A 24,105-nucleotide genomic window follows, 5' to 3' on the forward strand; every position below is an offset into this window, starting at 1 on the left:
TTCCATCTGAAATTCCTAAATTCAATGGAAATCCAGGTGAAGACCCATCGAATCACGTGATGACTTTTCATCTGTGGTGTTCGTCGAACACCCTGAACGATGATTCGATAAGGCTTCGCCTTTTTCAGAGGACATTGACAAGTCCAGCGGCTAAATGGTATATTGAATTACCTAGAGCCTCGTTCGACAATTTTAGTTCTTTAGCCACGACTTTCTTAACCCATTTTCAATTACCGATAAGGTATGAAACGGGAACAGAAATATTAACCAACTTCAAGCAGACAACTGCCACCCATATATCTGATCATATACATGAGTGGCGTCGTCGTCGTAGGATGGTGAAAACATACGTTCCCAATCAGCTGTTAGCTGAATGGTTTATAAAGTCGTTACTTCCTGCTATAACGGAAGATGTGGCAAAGGGGGGAGTCGTAACATAGGAGCAAGTTATCGCTCGTGCACAGTATCTGGACTTAGTTTATACTCAGTTTGGCACGCTCTACGACAAAATACCTGACGCTCCTAGACCGGAATTTTTAATTCCTCCTCCTCCAAAATCCAATAGTGACTCTCATGCCGATGATGGCGTGATTGGCACGGCAAACGCGAAATCAATAAAGGCTTCGTCTAAGAAAGCCCGTAAGAATTCGAATCAAAATGCAAAAGAAGAAATTCTTGCTTCGGAAGTAAATGCTGTATCAGCAGATAGAGGCAAAGAAACCAATCAACCAGGAAGCAAGAAGAAGCAAAACAAAGGGAAGAAGAAGAAACAGGGTGAGTCATCCCCTGAAAAAACTTCTTCAAGCCCTCCTAAGAAAGGGAAACCAAAAAGTCCATGTTTTATATGTGATGAGGACCATTGGACACAAAATTGTCCATACAAAGCTGAGCTCAAAAGGTTCTTTAAAAGTTCGCATACCTCGGCTGTGTTAACTGATCCGTTTCCCAATCAAGGTCAAAATCTGGTTGATAGTGGAAATGCTTCCCCGTCGCAAGTACTTATGTTGTCGGTTTCGAAACAGCAGAATGATGCTTTGATTTCGACAAGGAACAAAGATTACGGGAATCCTCAGCTGTCGAACGACAAAGGTAAAGATCAACCAAGTAGTTCGACAACAACTTCGACAGAAGTTGTACCGCCCATCATTCCTGAATTAACAATAAAACCGCCAAAGGGAGTAGTACACAAGTCGACATTTAATCCTCGCACCAGGGCGGCGCAGCATTATAACATAGTGGAAGATTTGGCCCAATCGCCATCCGCTATGTCGACTCTTGAAGTATTACAAAATTGCCCATCCCAAAGGCAGGCTTTGTTATCGGCTATTGGTGGGGTTGATCCTAAGGATTCCAATCTAGTATCCTTTGATCACAAAGGATACGATCCTCAGTTACCAGCTCAACTAGCTTTCCTTATTCAAGTGAAAGCCCTTAACAAAACTGTTCACAGAACAATTATTGATGAGGGAGCATCTACATGTATTATGTCGATGAGTTGCTGGAAAACATTAGGATCTCCAACCTTGTCGCGATCTTCGACGACATTAAAAGCTTTCGACGGAAGGACTTATACCCCATATGGTATCCTTAATAACTTGAAGGTTGAACTAGGAGGAAAAACAGTGGAAATTGATGTTGAGGTCATTGATGGAAATCTTGACTACAATATCCTACTGGGTAGACCATGGATTTATGCCATGGCAGCTGTTGTGTCGACTTATTTTAGGACGATCGCATTCCCGTTTGAAGGAGGGATTACGGTCGTCGACCAACAGAACTTCCTCCCTAATGGTTCACAAGTTACAGGAAGCATTCCCATGATCAGAGTAGGATTATTGAAAGACCCCACAATGATGGGAACTTTCGCACTACCACCTCCTATTTACATAGGAAATATACCGTTCTTAGCAACCTGCAACATGATATCTTCCACGAAGGTCGCAAAAGACAGTGTCGACATGGATCGTGCAATTGTTTTGCCCCCAAGCCCTTTAGAAATATTGTAGCAATCAATGTTTCAAGCATGGGAGGCGAACCCAAATCAACACTCGTCAAGCGTTTGGGTAGATAGGTCTAGAGAATATGGTACCTCATTAGATCCTTGGTCGAAAGTACATGGGACTGCGAAGGAATCTTATAGTCAATGTTGATTGAGGGGGCACCATGGAATGATCACCACCATCGTTCCCTTCTTCCGGAATATGAAGAAGATACTCAACGTGATCTTTATCACCCTTCAGTTTTTGAATTCCTAACAAATACTGTAAATACGGTGGATTCCGAGCGAAACTTATCCAATATTGAAGAGACTATAGCCATAAATATCTCGACTAAAACAAATGTTGTAGAGAATATTTATGTCGGCAAAGGTTGTTCCCCTTCAGAACTGGAAATATATAACGCTCTTTTTCGCGAATTCAGAGATGTCTTTGCTTGGTCGTATGATGAAATGCCAGGAATTGACTCGAGTATCGTTGAACATGAAATTAAAATGTATCCTGATGTCAAACCAGTAAGACAACGGCTTCGGCAAGTGCACCCCAAGAAAGCCGCTGCCATTAAGGCAGAAGTTGAAAAACTTCTCCATGCTGGATTCATCTATCGGGTTCCTCTAACCGATTGGGTATCGAATATTGTCCCTGTTATGAAGAAACAAGGGACGATTAGAGTGTGTGTCGATTATAGGGATGTAAACCAAGCCTGTCCGAAGGACAACTACCCTACACCCTTCATCGACCAGATAATTGATGAATGCGCCGGATGTGAAATCTTTTCATTTATGGATGGATTTTCCGGGTATAATCAAATAAATATCCGCCCACAGGACCAGTCAAAGACTGCATTTATTTGTCCATGGGGCACATTCGCTTATCGAAAATTACCCTTTGGTTTAAAGAACGCAGGGGCGACGTTTCAGAGGGCAATGAATTATGCCTTCCATGACATCAAGAACATTGTTCAACCTTATCTCGACGACCTTCCGGCTCATTCGCGAAAGTGGACTGATCATCCGCAGCATTTAAGAGCGATATTTCTACGTTTCCGACACTACAAGATAAGACTCAATCCGCACAAATGTGTGTTTTGCGTCTGTTCTGGTCGTTTACTTGGCTTTGTAGTCTCTAAGGATGGGATTCGTCTCGACCCCTGCAAGGTTCAGGCAATCATTAATTTGCCTCCACCTTCAAATTTGCTTCAGATTTAGAAACTCCAAGGGAAAGCGAACTTTCTGAGGAGGTTCATTCCAAATTACGCAGAACTTGCTAAAGGTTATACTCGTCTTTTGAAAAAGGATGTACCTTTCGTCTGGGACCAGGTGGCGCAAGCTTCCTTCGATGCTCTGAAAGATTGTCTAGTAAAAGCATCATTAATGTACACCCCAGACTATCAAAGATATTTTAACCTGTATCTGGCTGCAGCGGATACAACCATTGCGATGGTTTTAGTTCAAGAAGTCGATGGAATTGAACATCCTATCTATTATTTAAGTAAAAACTTAAATGATACAGAAAGTAAATATTCTTATGTTGAAAAACTAGCGCTTGCAGTAGTTCAAGCGATTCAAAGGTTTCGACATTATGTCCTCTTTCAGAAAACTACTATTTTGTCAGATTGCAACCCCATGACTTATATACTGTCGCGACAGTTGCTGGGGGGCAAATATTCAAAATGGATAGCGATCCTTCAAGAGTTTGATCTGGAATTTGTAAAATCCAAATCAAAGAAAGCTCTAGTTTTCGCGGAATTATTGTGCGATCTCCCATCGTCGTCCAACGATGAAACATCAGAAGAGTCAATCGTGGACGAAAGTTTGTTTCTGATATCTACAAGCGATGAGTGGTATGGAGATATCATAGTTTATCTCCAAACCCCAAAAATTCAGGCCTAACACCTCTCACTCTGAACAGAAACGTATACGATACCAAGAAAAAGACTACATGATCGTCGGTGATACACTTTACCATCGTGGTATCGATACAGTTCTGAGGAGGTGCCTTACCCATGAGGAGGCCAAAAAAGCCCTGAATGAGTGTCATTCAGGCGCGTGTGGGGGGCATCAATCTGGATATGCAACAGCACAAAAAATCTTACGAGCAGGATACTTCTGGCCAACCATGATCAAAGATTGCATAACCGCAGTCAGAAGTTGCCATGCTTGTCAAATTTTTGATAGCAAAACCAGAAGACCACCTGCACCTTTACAGCCGATAGTTGCTATTGGGCCCTTCGCCAAGTGGGGCATCGATTTCATGCAATGTAACCCCACCTCGGCCGGGGGGCATGGGTATATTATAGTCGCTGTTGACTATTTTACCAAATGGGCCGAGGCGATGCCTACATTGGATAACACTGGTGAAACAGCTGCCCTTTTCTTTTTCAATCATGTAGTCGCCAGGTTCGGCGTACCATAGGCTATAGTTACAGATCATGGATCGCATTTTCGCAATCACATGATGGTCGAATTAGCTGCCAAGCTAGGGCTATCTCACGACAGCTCTACACCATACTATCCGCAAGCCAACGGACAAGTTGAAGCAATCAACAAGCTCCTGAAGCGTATGTTGCAAAGGATGATCGGGGTTCATAAAAGAAGGTGGCACCTAATCCTGTACTCAGCCTTGTGGGCTTACCGAACGTCGGTAAAGAACGCAACCAGGTTCACACCTTTTCAACTGGTGTATGGCCTGGAAGCAGTCTTGCCGATCCAGTGCGAAATTTCGTCGCTTAAACTCGCAATTGATCTCCTCCCCGAAACTTCAGAAGAAGAGGCTTGTTTCTTGGAATTAATCCAGTTGGAAGAAACCCGTCGTGACGCCGATTTGGCTAACGAGGCCCATAAGAAACGAGTCAAGGCTCAGTTCGACAAAAATGTCAAACCCCGTATCTTCTCAGAAGGTGATTTGGTCTTTCTTTATGACCAAGAATCCGATAAATTGGGAGCAGGTAAATTCAAATCCTTATGGATGGGCCCCTATATTGTTAAAAGGGTGTTAGCAAAAGGAGCCTACGAGTTAATGGATTATGACGGAATTCCACTGGCGCAGCCCCGTAACGGGTTGTACCTCAAGCATTACTATGCTTAAATAGTAACCTACATGCTTTTGTTGTATTTTGTTTTCGCTAAAGTATTTGTTATGGTCGAGTGATCCACCTTTTTCATTTGTTGCAGATGTCGAACCTTCTGGAGACATGTGTTGGATATGCCAACGGAGCGAGTCGTAGTTCGCGGAACCTATCCTCTGCAGCCTGGGCCATTTTTGATCCAAGCGGCGAGTTAGTAAGTTTCAGAGGTGTATGTATTGGGCAATCAACGAATAACATCGCTGACTATAGCGCGTTGATAGAACTACTCTCTGATGCCATCACTCGTGGCATATGCCGACTAATTGTCAGGCTAGACTCACAGCTCGTAATACTACAACTCAATGGTATATATTTCGTTCGCAATCCAGCTATTTATCGCATGTTCCTAAGGGTTAAGATTTTGGAAAGACAATTTGATTCAATTCAATACCAGCATATTTCCAGAAACTTAAACACATTAACCGACTCATTAGCAAATTATGTGTTAGATAGACATTTGCAACATTTATAAAAGAGACACATCACCAATGTTTGTACATATGGATCATATAACTCAACCAGAATAAAACTCGAAAATCAAAATATATATAAGCTGTTTATAGTTCATACATAATGTTCTGTAACCAAGACAAAAATTGGTCATATGACCTAAAACTCAAAAAGTGCTAGGGGGCACCCTAACCTAGTGGTGCTCATGATAGCACGTCACGGCCTGTGCAATCATGCGCAAGAGACGAGTCCATCGTCTAGGCATGCCAGTAGTATGCCGCTGCAGCTGTAAAGGTAACTCATCGATCCGTACATCCGGAATACCGAGAGTAGGGCTCTCAACCTGCTCCTGCACAGCTGTAAGGGTCTCAGTATCATCAAGGTCGTGAAGAATAACTCTCCCAACAAGCTCCACTACCGGGGCAGCAACTGGCGGTCTCGGATGAACTGCTGGACGAACAGGACCAACATCTGCATGCACCCAAGAGTATGATTAAAAGTCTTGATAGAATAAAGCACAGCAACATTATGAATGAGAACAGTAAATAGTGATATGGTCAAAGAGTTTACCAATAGCGCCCCACTGTTCGCCATCCGGTAACACCAAATCCGAATCACCTCGGAAATCCATACCCACATATGGATACTCGGAAAAGACCATCTCCTGGCGCTCGAACCACCTGAAGAAGGCATCAGTGAAAGTGATCTGAGGTTGACCAACATGCCTAGACATGTGATCGACCCACCTCTGCATGCGTGGCTCGGTCGGAGAAGGCAAGTCGAGTATAATATACTGAGGCTGCATCAGTGGGATTTTTCTCCAAGGCGAAGGTAGTCAGAATAGAACCAAATCCAAAGTTCTTCAGCTTCCCGTCCTTTACCTTGGTCAACTGACTTTTCATCTGAACAAGTACTGCATCACACCAGTTGAATACTTTCGGTTGGAGACACTCCAAGGCGTGCTGCACATAAGATCTGTTGGCAACATGTAGAGCTGCGCTACCGGCCATCCTACCAATGGTATACAGAATGGACCTGAGAGACCTGTCAGTAATCTCACAGATAACAACCTTGCCGTCTCTGCTCGGCTGGGAACCTTCCCTGCAATACTGGCGGACATAATCTCTCACGGAGTCAGTCCCCCGGGCCGAACCTGACAAAGAAATGGGGGCACCTCGCCTTGACAATCCAGTCAAGAAGTAAATGTCCTCTATGGTCAAGGGGATGGATTTTCCCCTAATCTGGAATACTTGGTTAATGGGATCCCAAGCATCAAGCATATACTGCAGCAAAGTGATCTGTGCTCTCATGCTAGAGATACGGAAAAACTTCAGCAGGCCACAGTTCCGCAGCGCGTTCACCGTGATAGGGTCATGGAGGGCAATCATGTCCTCCTCTTCATGTTCTCGTTCTCGCCATGTAAGGGACATTTTGCTCAAAGATCCCTGCAAAACAAACAAGAGAAGGAGTAAGTTCCTGAGTTTGATGAAAAACTGGCAAAAATTCATAAAAAAATGTGCCAAAAACTCAGTTTTCTGAGCCCAACGCAGGCAGGGAGTGTCCTACCTGCGTTGAAGGTCAGGCTGCCTTAAGGCAGCTTGACATTCAACGCAGGTTTCGAATGGGAAACCTGCGCTGAAGTTAGGGCGCCCTGGCAAAACCCCTGAGGCTCAGAAAGACTGAAAAACAGGCACAAAACTGAAAAAGGAAACCATGAAAAGAAAGAGCTAGGGTTTAGCTCCTACCTGGTCCAGACGGCGCTGAAAATCGTCCGCAGAATCTCCCGGAATCAGCTGGTGAAAATCAAGGGGGAAGAGGCACCTCCAGAGCTCCAACAAACCAAATGCAAATGAAATGGTAAAATGAGAGGTAAAAACACTTTTTAATAGCTTTTTACGTAATTCAAAGCAAAACATTAGGGTTTTCATCTCATGATTATGTATTTCTAACTAAGTTTGATGCAGCAATTGAAAATACAGTACTATTCTTGGAAAGAGAAAAGCTAGTAATGGTAAAAAATCAAAATTTGACCATATAATCGAGCAGTTTTAGCACACAGTTCATGCTCGTTAAAAAATAAACGCAAGATCCGAGCAGTTTTAGCACATAGTTCATGCTCGTTAAAAAATAAACATAAGATTGAGCAGTGTTTTGGCGCATTCAAGCTCGTTAAAAAATGAACCCGTCCCGGTAAATAACCATTGAGTATGTAACTTGATCAACCATAAAAGCCTTGGTCGTGTTTGCACCTGCCACCTCCACTTTCATTTGGCTGATCGTTCACCTCCATATGATTGTTTACCCATTTTTAGGAATAGCTGCGAAGAGTGATTTCACCTAGCCATCCTTATGACACTGCCGTGATTGGAAAATTCCAACCTGTACCTGGAATCAGTTGATATCCCTGTTTATCACTCGTTCCTCAAAAGACGAGTCTTCTTTAAGCTCTTTTCAACTGACTCGTAAAATATGAAAAGATTTCCGAGTTTTGGCCTTCCAGCTCGTTAAAGGACCGGAAGAGCTATCCCTCCTCTAGATTTTAATCTTTTTGGACCTGAGGGATTATTGCACAAAAAGGTCGAGCGCTTGTTTTATTCGGCTCGTTAAAGTTATCGAAAACTCATCCCTTCTGTATTGTTTTATACTTTTTCGGACTTAAGGGATTAGATGATGAAAAAGGAAGTTTGGAGTTAACTTTATGTACCTTTTCAGACTCTCTAAAATAAAAGGACCGAGTTTTCCTTGTCGTTAGACTCGTTAAAATGATTAAATAGCGACAAACTTGTCTTTAGACGAGAATGAGTTTCCCTATCGCTAAGCTTGTTAAAACATAGCGATGGGCTTGCCTGAAGGGCAGGTTATAGAACAAGCATATGTTATCCTCCTCAAGCTTGACAAAAATAAAGAGGTACTGGTCAGCAATGACTGGGGAAAAATTGGGAAAGATCAAGAAAACTTCGATGGTAGCAGGTCGCTCTTGAACATGACACTTTTCCTCCGTATCACATTCGGGTTGGGTTGTTTCATTCACCGGTCACATCACCATGGTCTTGCCATACCATCCATATTTGGGGTAATGCTACCGATCCATGGCATCAGTGTCGCCATATGTTCAAGAGAAGTCGTTCAGAAAGAGTCAACCAGGTCCCATCCACTGCCATACATTATCCTTCATCCATTCATGACCGCCACCCTGAATCATATGTCACAGATTGTTTTCACCTCCATTAAAGTCATTAGCTCCATTCCGTGTCACTGATGTGGGATTCATTAAGGCCCTCCTTTTACGGATCGCTCCTTGTCGACATCAGCTCATTATCCAAGGATTTGATCTAGGAACAACCCCTTCAGTACTTTGAAGCTTGCATGCCTCAATGGCAAGTTTCTCACTTCCGACGACAGGTATACATCAATGACCTTCGACCAGAAGATTTTGTGTGGTGTTCGACGCCAAGTCCTTTATTCACACCACGTGAATTGTACTGCAGTACCTTGAGGGTCATTATCATTATCGGTGATTCCTGTCGCGCTTGTTAACGGTTTACATCATTGACCGGTAATCAAGCGATGTCTTTCCATGTTTGACTTCAGCGCAATTCTCACATGGATCGACTTGTACTTAGAGTGAAGATCGAACGAGTTTGAAGACCCCGGATCTAGTTTCATCCATCCGGGCTGCGATATATATTCAGGAAAAATAAAGACATTTGATATGTACATCATTACAACAAATGATCATCCTACTCAAAGGATGATAATTTCACCAAAATTATCAGTCTACCATCAGACGATCGTCTGTTCTATGTACAAAAATAAATTTATAAAGCTGAGCATGGGAATGCCCGCCTCAGCTAGATCATGAAAGCAGTATGAATCATAATGTATTGTATTGTATTGTATTACAGGTCTCCTCCCAGCAGATGGATGAACTTCGGACCCTCCTGGATAAAGCATTTCACCCGATAAACGGCCTCATACTTTAGGGGGCAACTGTTATAGACATTTTTGTGCCTCGCGTCACTAAGCATGAAATGTCAATAATCAAGGGATCCAAAGTCCCTAAACATGTTGTTCCTACCCCTAGAGGAACAAGGCCAAGTAACCACAACAATTCACAAAAGTTCTCCACCTGAAAACACTCAAAACAAGGCAATTCTGGATCATGTCAACTGCTCCACTGAGCATCTGCACTGAATGTCAACTGCTCCACTGTCTACCTGCGTTGAATGTCAACTGCAAATAAGGCTACCTGCGCTGGGCGAGTTTGGACATGTGGCACAGTCATTCCTCAAGGTGTCAATGCCCAGGAAGCTTCCAAAATGACACTTGGATCAGGGAATTCGACTGGTGGTGAGTAAGAGGTTCCAAATCTCCAAGTGGAAGCAAGAACCTCCAAGTGGACTCAAGAACTGAAGTGGGAGAGGACACTAGTCAGCTTCATGCCAGCCTCAAGCTGACTCATCCTTTCTCCAAAACTCCTATATATAGATCTCTCTCATGAGGTCTAGGGAGGCTGGAATTTAGTATTTGCAAAGAATTGTTGTTGGTTTGTGGCTAGAAATATTGGGTGTGTTATGCTTTGAAAGGAGCTGAAGAAGGAAGTCCATTCTGCTGGGAAGGAGATGCTGGGTTGGAGCCCTATGGGTTGTATCTCTTCCTGAACCCTGTTACTTTCAATAAAGTTATCTTGATTCTTTCCTATATGCTGGTGTATTTTGTGTAATTGCATTAGTATATTTGATTTACTTCTAATCCTGAATCATTTATGAATATGTATATTTGCCTTTGTATTGTGTCTTTCTCTTGTTGCAAGTAGGTGCTCTCTTGTCACAAGTAGCTGTTCTCTTGTGATCGAGCGAGGAGACGAGTAGCTGTGGACACACAAAGAGAAGAGGATCTAGTTCGAGGGACAACCGGAAGATAACGGTAAGTCTGCCGATCTCCTCTCTTTCATATTTCATAAAGGAAGAAATCATGATAGCTGCATTCGTTTGTTGCTAAGGCGCTATCACACCTTAGGTGGATAGGATCGTCCTAAATAGGCATTTTTCCCCACAACAATCCTAGGTGGCATAACAATGCATCCTGAATGTGAAAATTTGGAACTTTCTTCCCTTTGAGGAGTGTTTGGTATATGCTTCTGAATTCTAGATCACTCTTGTAAAGATGTAGCCATCCCGATGTCTCGTGCCCACAGGATTTGAGCACAATGATCAGCCCCATGACTAGTTGTCGGCTGAGGCAATCAATGACGTTATTGGTGTTTCCCTTCTTATACTTGATGTTCAAATGGAACTGTTACAAATAAGTGGACCATTTATGATGGTGATTGTTTTGCAACTTCCCTTGCGTCTGTATGAAATATAGAGGTTAGTGGTCTGTGTGGATGAACATTTCCTTCCCCAGAATGTAATGCTTCCATTGATGGCAAGCCTACAGAATGGAATACATTTCTTTTTCATAAGTGGGGTACTTTCAGGCTATGTCTAAAAGTGTCTCACTATGGTAAGCCACTGGATGTCCATACTAAGTAAGAACCGCACCAATAGCATAGTTGGAGCCTGTTGAAACCTCGAAAATCGAGTCGACAACAAGGGGGATACCCACCCGGTCCGGACCTTGGTTGGCAGCTCCTTATCCGTTTGGTATAGCGGGTCCGACTGGGGATAATGAGACTAGTTTCCCAATCTAAGGGGTGTGTGTGTGTGTAGAGTTGGATGATGCTGATCTAGGAGTATTTTAAGCTAATTTAATTCAAACTTCTAAACTAACTCTATGCTATTGTAATCTAATAAGAAACAACACATCTAATCTACGCTAACCCGGGATGTATTTCTTCTATTATGCGATCTAAAGAGATTTCAAACAATAACTGGTAATAAAGATCATTCAGCTATCATAAGAATAGAAATCAATTAAGATAAACCATTCTGCATAAGAAGTTAAGCAAAACAGTTGTGAAAAGCATATCGCATAATAAGTTATTCATATATCAAGCACAAATAAATCACTACACCGTACAAAAGTGCCAAATGGTAACCTACACATTCATGCATTAACATATAAACAACTGAAAACTGCATATCACTTTAAGAATATAAGCAGAAATTGGTCAAGAGATAAAAATACCATTTATGACTGGTTCCACTCACAAGCTTCAAGCAATAACGATTTATCTCTACTTGTTCTAACATCTACTAAGAGTACAAAAGTGCAACATTAGTAGCAGACATTAAATGCAAACATTGATAAATCTCGATCCATCCATTCATCAAAAACCCCCTCCGAGGGTGCAAAAGTGCATGTTCTGAGGACAAGTTTTTTGACAAATTTCCGGACCCTTCTCCAAATGCCATGAGAAGGGTTAAATAGTACTAACTAATTAATCTTAATTACATAAATTTAGGACATGGCTTCAAATGACCGCCCTTCTACTAAAGAAAATTTATTTCTAAAAATTGAATCTAATTTCTAACCGTTTTTGTATTTGCTCCTTAGTGCTGTAAGCAATGCAATGTTCGCCTCGGAAGAGTCGGTTGGTTGTCTTCTCCTTTCGTTCGAGCGATGAAAATAGAAATAACAAGAGTTGGCACTGCTTTCTGACAAACTATAAGATATTTTCTAAAATCTTCCTCTGGCTTGGTGTATTCGCTGTGTCTATACTTGGTATAACCCAAATTTCCTTCAAACTGATTTTGATGTTGCTATTTCGGTTTCCGGCTGTGCAAATGACTCAATAAGTTAGGGAATTTTCTCTTTGAACAATTTTCCATATTGAAAATTGCTTCCGTTCTTTGTTCCAAGCTTTTCTGGAGCGTCTTCCCTCTTTAGCGTTTTTCTTTTTGCTTTACCCAGTCTGAGCTTCAGGATCTTTTGTAAACATGCTGCTTTTGTGCGCCTTTGACTGTGAGTCTTGGATAGTCTATTTCCATCAGTATCTGTTGAGTGATACTCTGGAATCCGTGGTCCTGCTGCATGCGGCATCCGTTTGCGAAGGCATCTCTTCTCTGTTCTCCGAGTATTGACGCTTTCCCCTTTTCCTTAGATGTTTCCTGCACATTGATTTATATTAGTTGCTGCCTTACAGTTTACGCAAAGGAAAAGAGAAATGACGAAGAGATTGACATGAAAGCTTTAAGTTCTAATGAATGCATAATCATGACACTCATAATGACTTGACTCTTTGAAAAACACAACACAATCCTTCTTGGATACTTTGGCGTACAATCATTAATTTCTCTTAAGGCACGCGCCCAATTTTGGTCTACAGACAGCTTTCCTTGAACACTATGTCGAGGAAATTTTGCGATGAGTGATTTCTGCGATTCGCATCGTAGTATCGAGGATTGCGATGTCAATATGTGTCATCGCAGTAATTGATGGTCGCATTCATCGCAGATCGCAAATCGCGTTTAATCATTCAATCACTGTGTGTTGCTTATGCGATGCTGCGATATGCGACGTCGCATGTCGGCCATCGACGATTCCTTAATTTTTTATTTTAAGAGCGCTTCTTAATATATGCGATGCGATGAATTTTGTGTCGCTTCTTCGCAACTTATTTATGCGCATAGGAAAACGCTTCACTCTCTCTTCGCGATGCGATAGAGCTTTAGGGAGTTAAAATACAAAAAATTTGATAAAATGTTTTTTGGATTTTTTGTTAAGGGTCCCCTATTTGCTTGGTGTTATTGCTAATACCAAGCAAAGAGGGGGGGTGTTGGTGACCACAACAGAGCCATCTGTGTCAATCTCAAATGGTTGTTGCAGGTCTAGTAATGTGAGCACTGGTGTAGAATAGAGGTGATTCTTCAACTCAGAGAATACGTTTTTTTGGGTTTCTTACCAAAAAACCGTTTCTTTCACTCCACCTTTGGTGACTTGACTTAAAGGGAAGGTGATATGAGAGAACCCCAACACGAACCTACGGTAGAAATTGGCAAGACCCAATAAGTTGTAGATCTCTGTTATAGTGGTTGGGGTTGTCCAATCCCGAATGACTTGTATCTTCGATGGGTCCACATGTACACCCTACTCATCAATGATGTATCCCAAATATTGAACCTGGGTCAAGCCAAAGGTGTGTTTCTCCAAGTTAGCACACAACTTGTGTTGTCGCAAGGTTTGAATGAGTAGTTGAATATGGTGGAGGTGGTCTTCCCAAATCTAGTTGAAGGTCAAGATTTAATCTAAATACACCACCATGAATGCATTGTTGAAGGGTCACAAGATGTTGTCCATCAGTCTCATGAAGGTTGCAGGGGTATTCGTCAATCCGAACAACATGACCAACCATTCAAAAACATCCTCCTTGGATTTGAAGGAAGTCTTCCACACATCGGAGGGTTCAATAGGAACCTGGTGATAACCTAACTTCAAGTCAATATCTGGTGAAATATTTGGCTACTTTGAGCTGGTCCAGAAGGTCATCAATCAAGGGATTGGGTACCAATTCAAGATAGTGATCTTGCTCAACGTCTGATAGTCAATATAAAGCCTCCAAGTCCCATCCTTCTTCTGTACCAATACAATTGGGATCCCACAAGGTGATGAGCTTGGCTTGATGTGCCCTTTCTGCAATACTTCCTCAATATACCTCTTGATCCCATCATTCTCCAAAAAATAGCATCGATAGATCAGTCCATTGGGCAATGGGGCACCCAGGGTCAAATCGATGGAGAGATTGACTTGACAGTGTAGAGGTACCCCTATGGGTAGGGTGAAAATATCCCTGTACTCCTCCATGATGTTATCCATCTATTGTTGTGTAGAGGAGCCCTACCTAGAAGTCATGGCTACAACCTTCTTCTTGCCCTAGGGGAAAATCATAAGGAAAAAAAATTCTTGGTCTTGGAAATGATCTTACTGCATTACTTTCAAGTGATCAAAGAGATGGTAATAAGTGGGGTTGCCTACAATGTCTTGTACAACTTATTAGCCAAAGTAATAATCACAGAGCAAGGTCTAGACTCATATACATCAAGTCTCTTCCACAAGTATGGTTGTCCTAACAGTACATCACAAACTTCAAGAGGAGCAACATGACATAGTACCTCATTAGTGAAGTTCTTGATGTTGGAGGGAAAGCAACACTATTGGCTAACGTGAAGATCTCATCCTTAGAGAATCCACTCGATGGTGTATGGTTGTGGATGTGTTGTAGTCATTAGGCCCAGTTGCTTCATGACCTCTGTTGAAATGAGGTTCTTTTGGCTCCTACTGTCAACAATGAACTACAACAGAGAACCCTTCACCCACATCTGTGAGTGGAAGAGGCATTTCCCTTTCTCTGGATCTTTAGGCTCAATCTTCTAGATCTTGGTGGTGGCCATGGGGGCACTAGGCTCCACATTAATGATCTTCTTCTCTTTTCCAATTCCCTTTTTGAACTCTGATTTAGAGTTGGAAACTACGTCTAATTTGGAAGCCTTCAGCTCGACCACCAATGACTACTTGGCCCGACACTCACTTGTATTGTGAGTGGAGCTATTATGGAACTCACATCATTTTCATGTGTCCTTATTCTGTTTAAACTTCTGCTCAATCTTGACAACATATAGATTCACTGTGCAGAGAGAGGAAATGTCCAAGAACTCTATCTCATCCTAGATGTACTTGTGTAGAAAACAATGGTACTTAAGCACCAAATGTCGCTCAGTATCCTTGACACCCAGCTTCGTGTGAAGGGTATGGAAAATATTTTTGAGCTTTGGCACATCTTGGTCCCTTCCCTTTTGTAGCATGGTCCACTTTATGTATTTTTCTTCATATCTCCCGACAGGGTAATATTGTTCCTTGATTTCATCTCAGAGATAATTCCAAGTGGTCATGGTTGAAAACAATGAGGGTTCACTCTCGTCCTTTTTTTTGCGGTAGGTTTCCGACCATTCATTGGCTTGTGCAATGACTTTGTGAAGGGAAAAATTACTATTTTCCTAATTGGAAAAGTCAAGAACTAAAAAATATCCTTCCAAAAGATTTAACAATTTATCTACGGTGTCTGTAACTATTAGGCCTTCGAATATGGGAATATTGAATTTAACTTGTACCCTAAAAGGAGTGGCGCCTCCAAAGTGGCTGTTGGATGAAGATGCATTGCCTGTGTGTAGCCATTGAAGGATCTGTGAAAATTTATCCATCATTGCATCCCTCTGTCGCTTGAGGGCTTCATCGAGCAACATTTTGAAAGGATTTCCTGCCCCTTCATCTTTCTTTTCTTCTGCCATGGGAGGTCGTCAGGTCTTGTAAGGTTGATCTTGCAACAGTTCAACCAGATCAATCCTTCACCCCTTATAACCCGACCTCGTTGGGGACATTCAAAGAAAAACAAAGAAAGAGCAGACCACTCTGATACCACTGATCTAAACTTAAACAAGAATGCAACAACTTATAGATATAATCATAAACAAAGAGATGCAGTAGGAAAAAAAAAATACTTTTTTTCATTAATAGAAAAATATTGAACTATGCTTACAAACAGAATAGAAATAAGATAGCTCAAGTGATGGTAGCTTATCTATATGAAGATATGTGGTGGCTACATGCCTCTGAACTATGTTACAATGAGGCTTAAGGGCCTATTTATTATTGGAAAACATGATAAAACCCTAAACAAGAAAAACCCGAACCTCGAGAGATGTAACACCAAGATTTTGTGGGCCCTGTTGGGGTTAGTTAGGCAGCCAACTTCCCGTGGTCATATTATCTCCATTTTGCATGTACGATATGTTAGAGCCTAGATTGACCTTAGGCTAAAGGGAGGCAATTCTAGGGTAACCACAAACCATGCTTAACCTGGTAGCTAGCCCTACTAGGTCGGGAGAGGGCTCTCTCCTTGTCAATCTCAGTCGAGATGACATCAAATATGGATTTCAGGCTAGGTATAGTAGCTCTAGGGTTTTTTGATTGATTTTGATGGTTTTGATGGATCCAATGGAGCAGGAACCTTTGGGTCCGGGAAATCAAGTCAGGAATGCAGGGTGTTCTATGGGGCGAGGTAGGTATGTGTTTTAGACTCGAAATTGAGTGAGATGGTAGGTCTAAGACTAGTGAGGAGCTAAGGAGGGCATCAAATATCATGAATCCTCTTCAAACAATAGAAAACATCATAACTGAATGGATTCCAAAGGCATAGCACTGTAATTAGTGTATTCTACTTATCTATCTTGATTTCATTTAGTTTAGAAGAATGAATTAGATTTTGGCACACATAACACATGAGAAAAACTAATGATAAAAGAAGAAACTATGCAAAAACACATTAGCACAAGTATCCCACAAAAATAGCTGCAAATCCTAGTTTATTTCCTTGCCAAACTGTTGTAAACATGTGCAATGTAGCTCAAAGCATCCAAGAGAGTCCAACCTTTGCTAATGATTGAAAAAATACATAATATAGACATCAAACCACCTATGATATCCATCAGGGGTCGAATCCAAGAGATAAGGAACTGTGACAACCATTTCCCAACAAGGAACAGGAATATAGGTAGTGGAACAACTTGCCTCTATAAGTATGGAAACTAACTCATTGACCCCCAAACCACCTCAAAAAGATGAATCTACCCTCTAAGGTCATTTCATAATTAAATTTACACACCATGGAATTAATTACAATCATAAATTCATCCATGAAGAGATAAAAATTCAACTTGCAGAGAAACTGGGCGAAAACTGTATTTTTTGGGCAAATGGTTGTAACTATGCGTAGCACCACTGGCCAGGTGCATAACACCACTCACAGCCACTTTTGGAGGCCTTCCACTTAGCCAAATTGAGCCCAAGATAGATCATTGGAAAGGTCTTCCTGTCTAGTTTCTGGCACATCTTGAATTTTTGCATTTGGATGTAATTTACCCCCTCAAAAGTGCAATATTTCAAGGCTGCTTCTGTGTGTCCAAAAAGAGGCAGAGAGGTCATTTTCTGATAGTTTTTTTACCTTTTGGTGACCAAGTTTTGCTCCAAAATTGCTGAGATTTTTTCGGTTTGAATTTCTCATCATGATGAATCTAGATATGTAAGCTATTTCTTCAAAAATTCCTCCAGTGAAAAGCGTAGCGCCAGTGGCACTACACACCTAGGGTAATTTTTTGTATTTACTATTTCAAAATGACCAAAATTTATCAAAATTTGCCCACATTTGGCACAAGGCACCACCATTAGTTGCTTTGATGGGCTAGTGAGTTTTCAACCAATATTTTAAACTTGTCTTTCTCTTTCTTGCTCTCTAAGGCCTTCATCAACCTAGCCTTAAGCCTCCTAATTCTCATATTGCAAATTTTATTTTCGAGTCATATAATGATATGACATATGCCAGAGCATTCTATTGTCCCTATTGGCCTTGTTGATCAGTCCCTCAAGATGGATGTTGACCCTCTCAAACCAATTTTCCCGGTCATGTTAAATCTCTTGCTCAATGGAAGTCAAAGTGACATGGTCCTCTTTGTCATTTGCCTCTTCAGTTTCAACATTTCAAGCTCCATTAGGCTTTGTTTATCCTCCAACTATTTGTTCTCTTTCCTGTTCATCATCTATATCATGCTCATGCATCTTCTCTTTGCCTTTGTTTTGTTGCTTATGTCTCTCCATGGAACTATCACTGAGTGTCTCTTCGTCGTAGTCATATTCACTGTCTCTTTCCATTGCTTTTGTAGCTGTGAACACTTGTGATGAATGAAGAGATAGGGTGGATGAAAGATGAGTGTGAAGAGATTTTATGGATGAGTAAGTGAGGGTCAATGGGAGTGTGAATGAGATTTAGGGAGTGAGTAGGTTTTGGGAATAGTGTAGGGTTTAGGGATGTATGTAGGAGTAAGTATGTAGGGTTTTGGGGAGAAAGTATAGAGTTTTGGAAATTTATATGTAAGAATGGGATTTGGGAAGAATATATGAAGGAATGGTATTTAGGAAAAAATATCAAAAAGGATTGGATAGGAAAACAAATGAGAGAGTGAGATTGTCAAATTTATAAGACAATTTGTGAATTTTATTGGATAGTTTTGAGTCAAAACTAGGGTTTTAACTTTATGAGTGAAAACATCACCAAAACTTGATGCAAAACCCTTTTGAACAAGAAGGATTGATTTAATTACTTTCCAAGAGGTAAATTGAGATATTTGAAGCAAATTGAGTGATTTTGGAGTGTTTTGGGCTTGGCTGCTAGGTGCATAGTGCCCGTTCAAATTAACACTGAGGAAGTCTGCCAGGTGCATAGCACCTTTTTGAAGGACAATCTTGAAGGCCTTTTGGGTGTCCAAATTGGGCGCAGGATAGCGCGTTGGAAATATTGCCGAGTGTTGTGGGGAAAAATGCCTATGCAAGACGATCCTATCCACCTAAGGTGTGACAGTGCCTTAGCAACAAACAGAAACAACTATTCTAGTATTCTTCCTTTATGAATTAAGAATGAAGAGAGATGGATGGACTAACCGGTGTCTTCCGTTTGTCCCTCGATCCGGTTTCTCTTCTCTTTGGGAGTTCCCAGCTACTTGCCTTCTCGCTCGCCCAGCTTCAAGAGGTTTCTGCAAGATCACAAGAAGAGAACACTACACAAAGACATAGATTCATATTCATAACTAGTTCAGGGTTAGAAATAAACTAAACATACTAATGCAATCATACATCAAAGATACACCAGCATATAGGAGAAACCAAGATAGCTTTATTGATGAATAACAAGGTTCAGGAAGAGATACAACCCAGAGGGCTCCAATCCAGCATCTCCTTCCCAGCAAATGAAATTCCTATCTTCCCCTTCCTTCAAAGCATTAAGCACCCAATGATTCCAATCTCAAACCAACAACAATTCTTTGCAATAACAAAATTCCAGCCCCTAGATCTCATGGAGGAGAGATCCATATATAGATGTTTGGAGAGAGGATGAGTCAGCTTGAGATCTGACTAGTGTCCTCTCCCTCTGTCAGTTCTAGATTCCACTTGGAGGTTCTTGCTTCCACTTGGAGATTGGGAACCTCTTACTCATCACTAGTCGAATTCACTGAGGCAAGTGTCATTGAGGAAGATTCTGGAAGCTTCCTGGGTCTTGACACCTCTTGGAATGAACTTGCCATTTGTCAACTCTCGCTCAGCACACCCTGGTAGTGCTTTGTTACACTAAAAAATGTCACCATGGCTATTTACAGTTAATATGGCTCTATCAACAGTCATGCTATCCTCCTGGGCAAGTCTTATCCCTCTGCTCTCCATGTCAAACTCCAAAAAGAGAGAAAGTCTTTGTAAATGTGTTTATCTCTGGGTACGCAGATTCTCTCGGCCTTACCTGTGTATACGCACCTAATGTTCACAAAAACTGCGTACTTGTACGCTCTGTATGTAAAGGGGCAGGTGCGTACCCCTGTAAAGGTCAAAAAGCGCAAGTTTCACTTCAAAAAAGTTACTTGTGGTCATTTCTAGAGGCTTCTAGAAGTATGTTTGACGTGTATGAAGCGCCTCCAGATGGTTCATGTACCCCTACCAAAGAGGAACTTATCCCATCAATAAGGGAGCTATCCCATCCAAAGAGGGGATTATCCCATTGATGGTGGACCTGATTAACTTCCTCTTGAGCACTATAAATACAGGCATTGGGCCAGAAGGAGGAGAGGTTGGAAGCTAAACATTTCTAAGGGTAGATGCTGCTGGAATTAGGACTCCCATTTAGAGGCTTGTGAGAAGAGATTACCATCTTTTCTTGTTCTATTTGGAAGTGGGTGAGCTTTGTCAAAGTAAAGGAGAACTCTTGATGGACCCTGGGAGAGACTTGCACAACACCAAGGCTCAGGTTGTAATTGTTCCTTTTGTTTCCTATTAATGCAAATGAGTCCATTCTTCTCAATAACTTGTTATTTATGAGTTGTTTCATATACTCCTTGGTCTATGTGTTAAAAATGTTTTTTTTTATGAGATTATCAAGTGCTATTTAATCGTTTGATTGTTAGTGAATGCAGGTTTCGAAGTGAAGGAGGAGCTCATCCGGATCAGCGAGGCTGGACTGCTACAACAGCGTTGGACTACAGGTAGGATCTAAACATTTGATTTCTTATATAGTAAATGCATGTTTAGAGAAGGATTGCTCTTGTTTGTCTTGTTTGTCACTAGAGAGTCTTAGGCTCCTAGGGAGGTCGGTTGTGTCCGCACTATCGACTCTTTCCGCCTGACAAAATGGCGACTCCACTGGGGAATCCATTGATGAGAAAGTTTTTTCCTTTGTATGCAACTTTGATCTGAGAAAAGTCATTTATTTTCTGGTTTTTTGGCTCTGTGACTTTGTATTTGGGTGGCTTAGCTTAGGGTTAGATTGAATTTAGTTTTTCTTGGTTTTTCCAGTAGTACGCACCCTCTGAGTATTGCACAGTGCGTACCTGTACGCACTTTTGCTGTGTGCACAGAGCGGGCCCGCACCTGTCTTAACAGGTTGCCTGCGTACCCTGCTAAAAATTAAGAAATTTCCATTTTTTACATTTTTCCTCTTAGATTTTGCTTTTTCTTAGTTTTTACTGCCCAGATCCATTAGTCTCCTGTCAAAGATCTTCACCTGAACTTGTTTCGATAGCATTGAGTGTTTTAGTGGATTTCATAGAAGTTTAAGCCCTAGGGTTTGATTTTTGAGTAGGTCCTGTAGTGACTTTGGTGGTAGAAGTTGTCAAGCCTTAGATCTCTCTGGTTTTGTCAGCCTTCTTAGGAGTCGGACCTGTCATAAAGTCTACCTGTGAGAGCAACTTACCTTTGAGTTGTCTCTTTGGCAAATTTCGAAGTGCTTGTTGATCGAGTATTGAATTCCATTTTACAAAAAGAACAAAAAGATTTGAGTTTTGTTTTGACTAGTCTTTTGATTCTGCATTAGCTGGTCCTTGGCTTGATTGTGGTCAAGTAAAACAACCTAGAATCATCCTTGTAGGCTTTTGCCTCGTTAGGTTTGCTTTAGAGTAAATTTCTTTTTGACTTGCTTGTGAGTCAATTTTTCATAGATTTTATAGAATTTGAGATTGATTTTCGTTAAAATAGATTTATATGCTTTATTAAATAAGAAAAATACAAAAACATCTCCTTTGAAGAGTTTTGTTTCAAGTAGCTTTGAGGTATTTTGCAAGAAAAAGAATTTTTCGTGCACGTAAGGAGTGGTCATGTTTGTATGCTTGGAAAGATAAAGAGAATTGTTTCTTTGATTGTCTTTACTAAGAAAGTTGTTTTCTATAAAATTTGCATTTTCCAACTCTCTTAGTTAGGAGTTTCATTGAAAGAGAAAAGTAGCGTAAATCATCTTAGGTGCATCTTTGTAGTGGTTTGAGTCGAGTCTACACACCATTGGTTTCATTTCCGCTACCTTTTGTCTTTAAGAAAAACCATAAAATTAACGCTTAAAGTAAAATCAACTTAGTAACTTTTATTTACTAGGGCTCTGAAACACCAATTTAGATCAGGCTAGTGTCTTGGAGTAGGAGAGTAATTAACTCTCCAAGACAACAAAACCAAACAAGTAGCTTATCTTGTGATAGAATAAATCCAATTGTCTCATTTGTACTCTGGGAAAGCTCCTCTTAAAGGAGAAGCACGAGCTCGTGTCCGAACCAGTGAGGGGATCAATCCTCCCTCGTTGGGAACGACGCCAGACACGCACGTATTACAAACGGTAAACCTCGGATTAACCATTGTCGAGGAGCCAGGGGTCACTTGTCGGTAAACCTTGGATTATTGTCAAGGAACCGGCAAGGGGATTGAGCTTGATACTCTACCCTTGCGTGCTGTCGGAGTGTAGATTGTTCCCCAGGTGCATTTGTTGTGGTTGGTAACCTTAGTGACCATTATCTTTAGGATTCTACCGAGGTGACGGTGGAGGGAAGATCCCACTGTACCTGGAGCAGACGTCGGCTAGACTCACTTGGATTTTCCGGGGGGTTCACTTCACTCGAGACGGTTAAAGTGGAGGAACTTGTGCCGGTCTATTCATTAAGCAGGTTGTCGGGGTAACTGTTCCACCCGCCACTTCTGTACTGAGTCCGGCGATGTTGGGTTTCATCTCCAACTAGCGTTTTCGGTCTGGAAGGCTATTGTTTGTGCTTGGTTTGACGCCCTAGATTCTTTAGGCGTGTGATTCAAATTTGTTTGGTTCTTTAGCGACTTTAGGTGGTTTGATTTGAGATTTTACTTTGTTTTCGTGTGTAGTAGTTAAAAGTTTTTAGCTGTGGCGGACTTACCGAGACAGTCCCGTAGACTTCGGGGCAAGTCACCTGAGATTGTTACCGGAACTGATTTGTTGAGGAAACTCTGTAGATCACGGGGTGGATCTCCTGAAGACGTCCCGGGTCAGTACGAAGGATTGAAGGTCCTTGTAACTCCTCCTAGTGGCAGTAGAGTAAGTTCAGCTGAAGAAAGAGAATCTTCCTTGGTAGTCCATCCAGATTACCAAAGTCTAGAGACAGGTAATAATCCCGAAGCTGTTACAGTTTCTGAGCTTGCTGGTAGTTTTTCGTCTACTAGTGATATAGGCGAAGAACCTGAAATATCTGAACCTGTTACTCCAACTTCTAGTGTTCCAGATTCACCAAGAGTAGAACGAGTTATCACCGAAAATCTTCCTACTGGTTTGATTGCTATTGAAGAAATTGCTCCAGAGGAAGAAATAGGCATCTCTAACCTTGAAGATCAACTTACTATTGAGCTCAGGGAGCGTGAATCTATCTTTTACAGTCCTCCTAGAAGCACTACTTGGTACCTTTCGTTAACCAATTATTTAGACAACTCAAGGATAGGTTTTTCTACACCTCGTACTCCTTTTCCACCTGGAGGTATTTATACTCTTGTAAATATGTCTGGTCAGTCGTCCATGTTCACTCAAACTCCTGAATCTTTCTTACACGGCGGTCCTTCTGTTCCCACCGGGTATCAATCACTTTCTGGTACCTTTGCGGGGGCATCTCCTCAACCCATTGATCATGGGTTATTAGCTGGAAACAATGGTAATCAACCGTTGGGTGTAGGAGACATTTACATGATGTTAGGTTTAGTTCCCGTTTCTCAACCTCAAGGTGGCCAATTACCGCCTGGGGGCAGCCTCAATTAACGCCTGGGGGGCAACCTCAAGGTACACAAATTGTGTCTGGAGGGCAGCCTCAAGGTCAGTATGTACCTATGGTGCAATACATGCCTCAAGGTCAACCCCAGCCTCAATATGTACCCCAATGTCAACCTCAGTATCAATACTTACCTCAAGGGTATCAACCCCAAGGGTATCAACCTCAAGGGTATCAACCTCAAGGTCAAGGTCAACCCCAGTATCAGTATTTACCCCAAGGTTATCAACCTCAAGGTCAATACTCGAGTCAAGGTTATCAACCACCTCAAGGTCAGTCATATGTTCAAGGTATGGGAATTGTACCTTTCAGTTATCAATCCTATCCTCAATCCGGTTATGGATCTCAGTATTCTCAACCTGTTACGGGTCAATACCCTGGAATGATAGTGTGGGATCCGTCACAGGGTCAACAGGTGTTGCAGCCAAGTATACAGTTGGTACCTCAAGCTGGACAACCCGTA

Source organism: Pinus tabuliformis, chromosome Q, assembly GCF_031772625.1.
Source record: "Pinus tabuliformis cultivar Carrire ecotype Pingquan chromosome Q, CPIR1, whole genome shotgun sequence".
NCBI lineage: Eukaryota > Viridiplantae > Streptophyta > Pinopsida > Pinales > Pinaceae > Pinus > Pinus tabuliformis.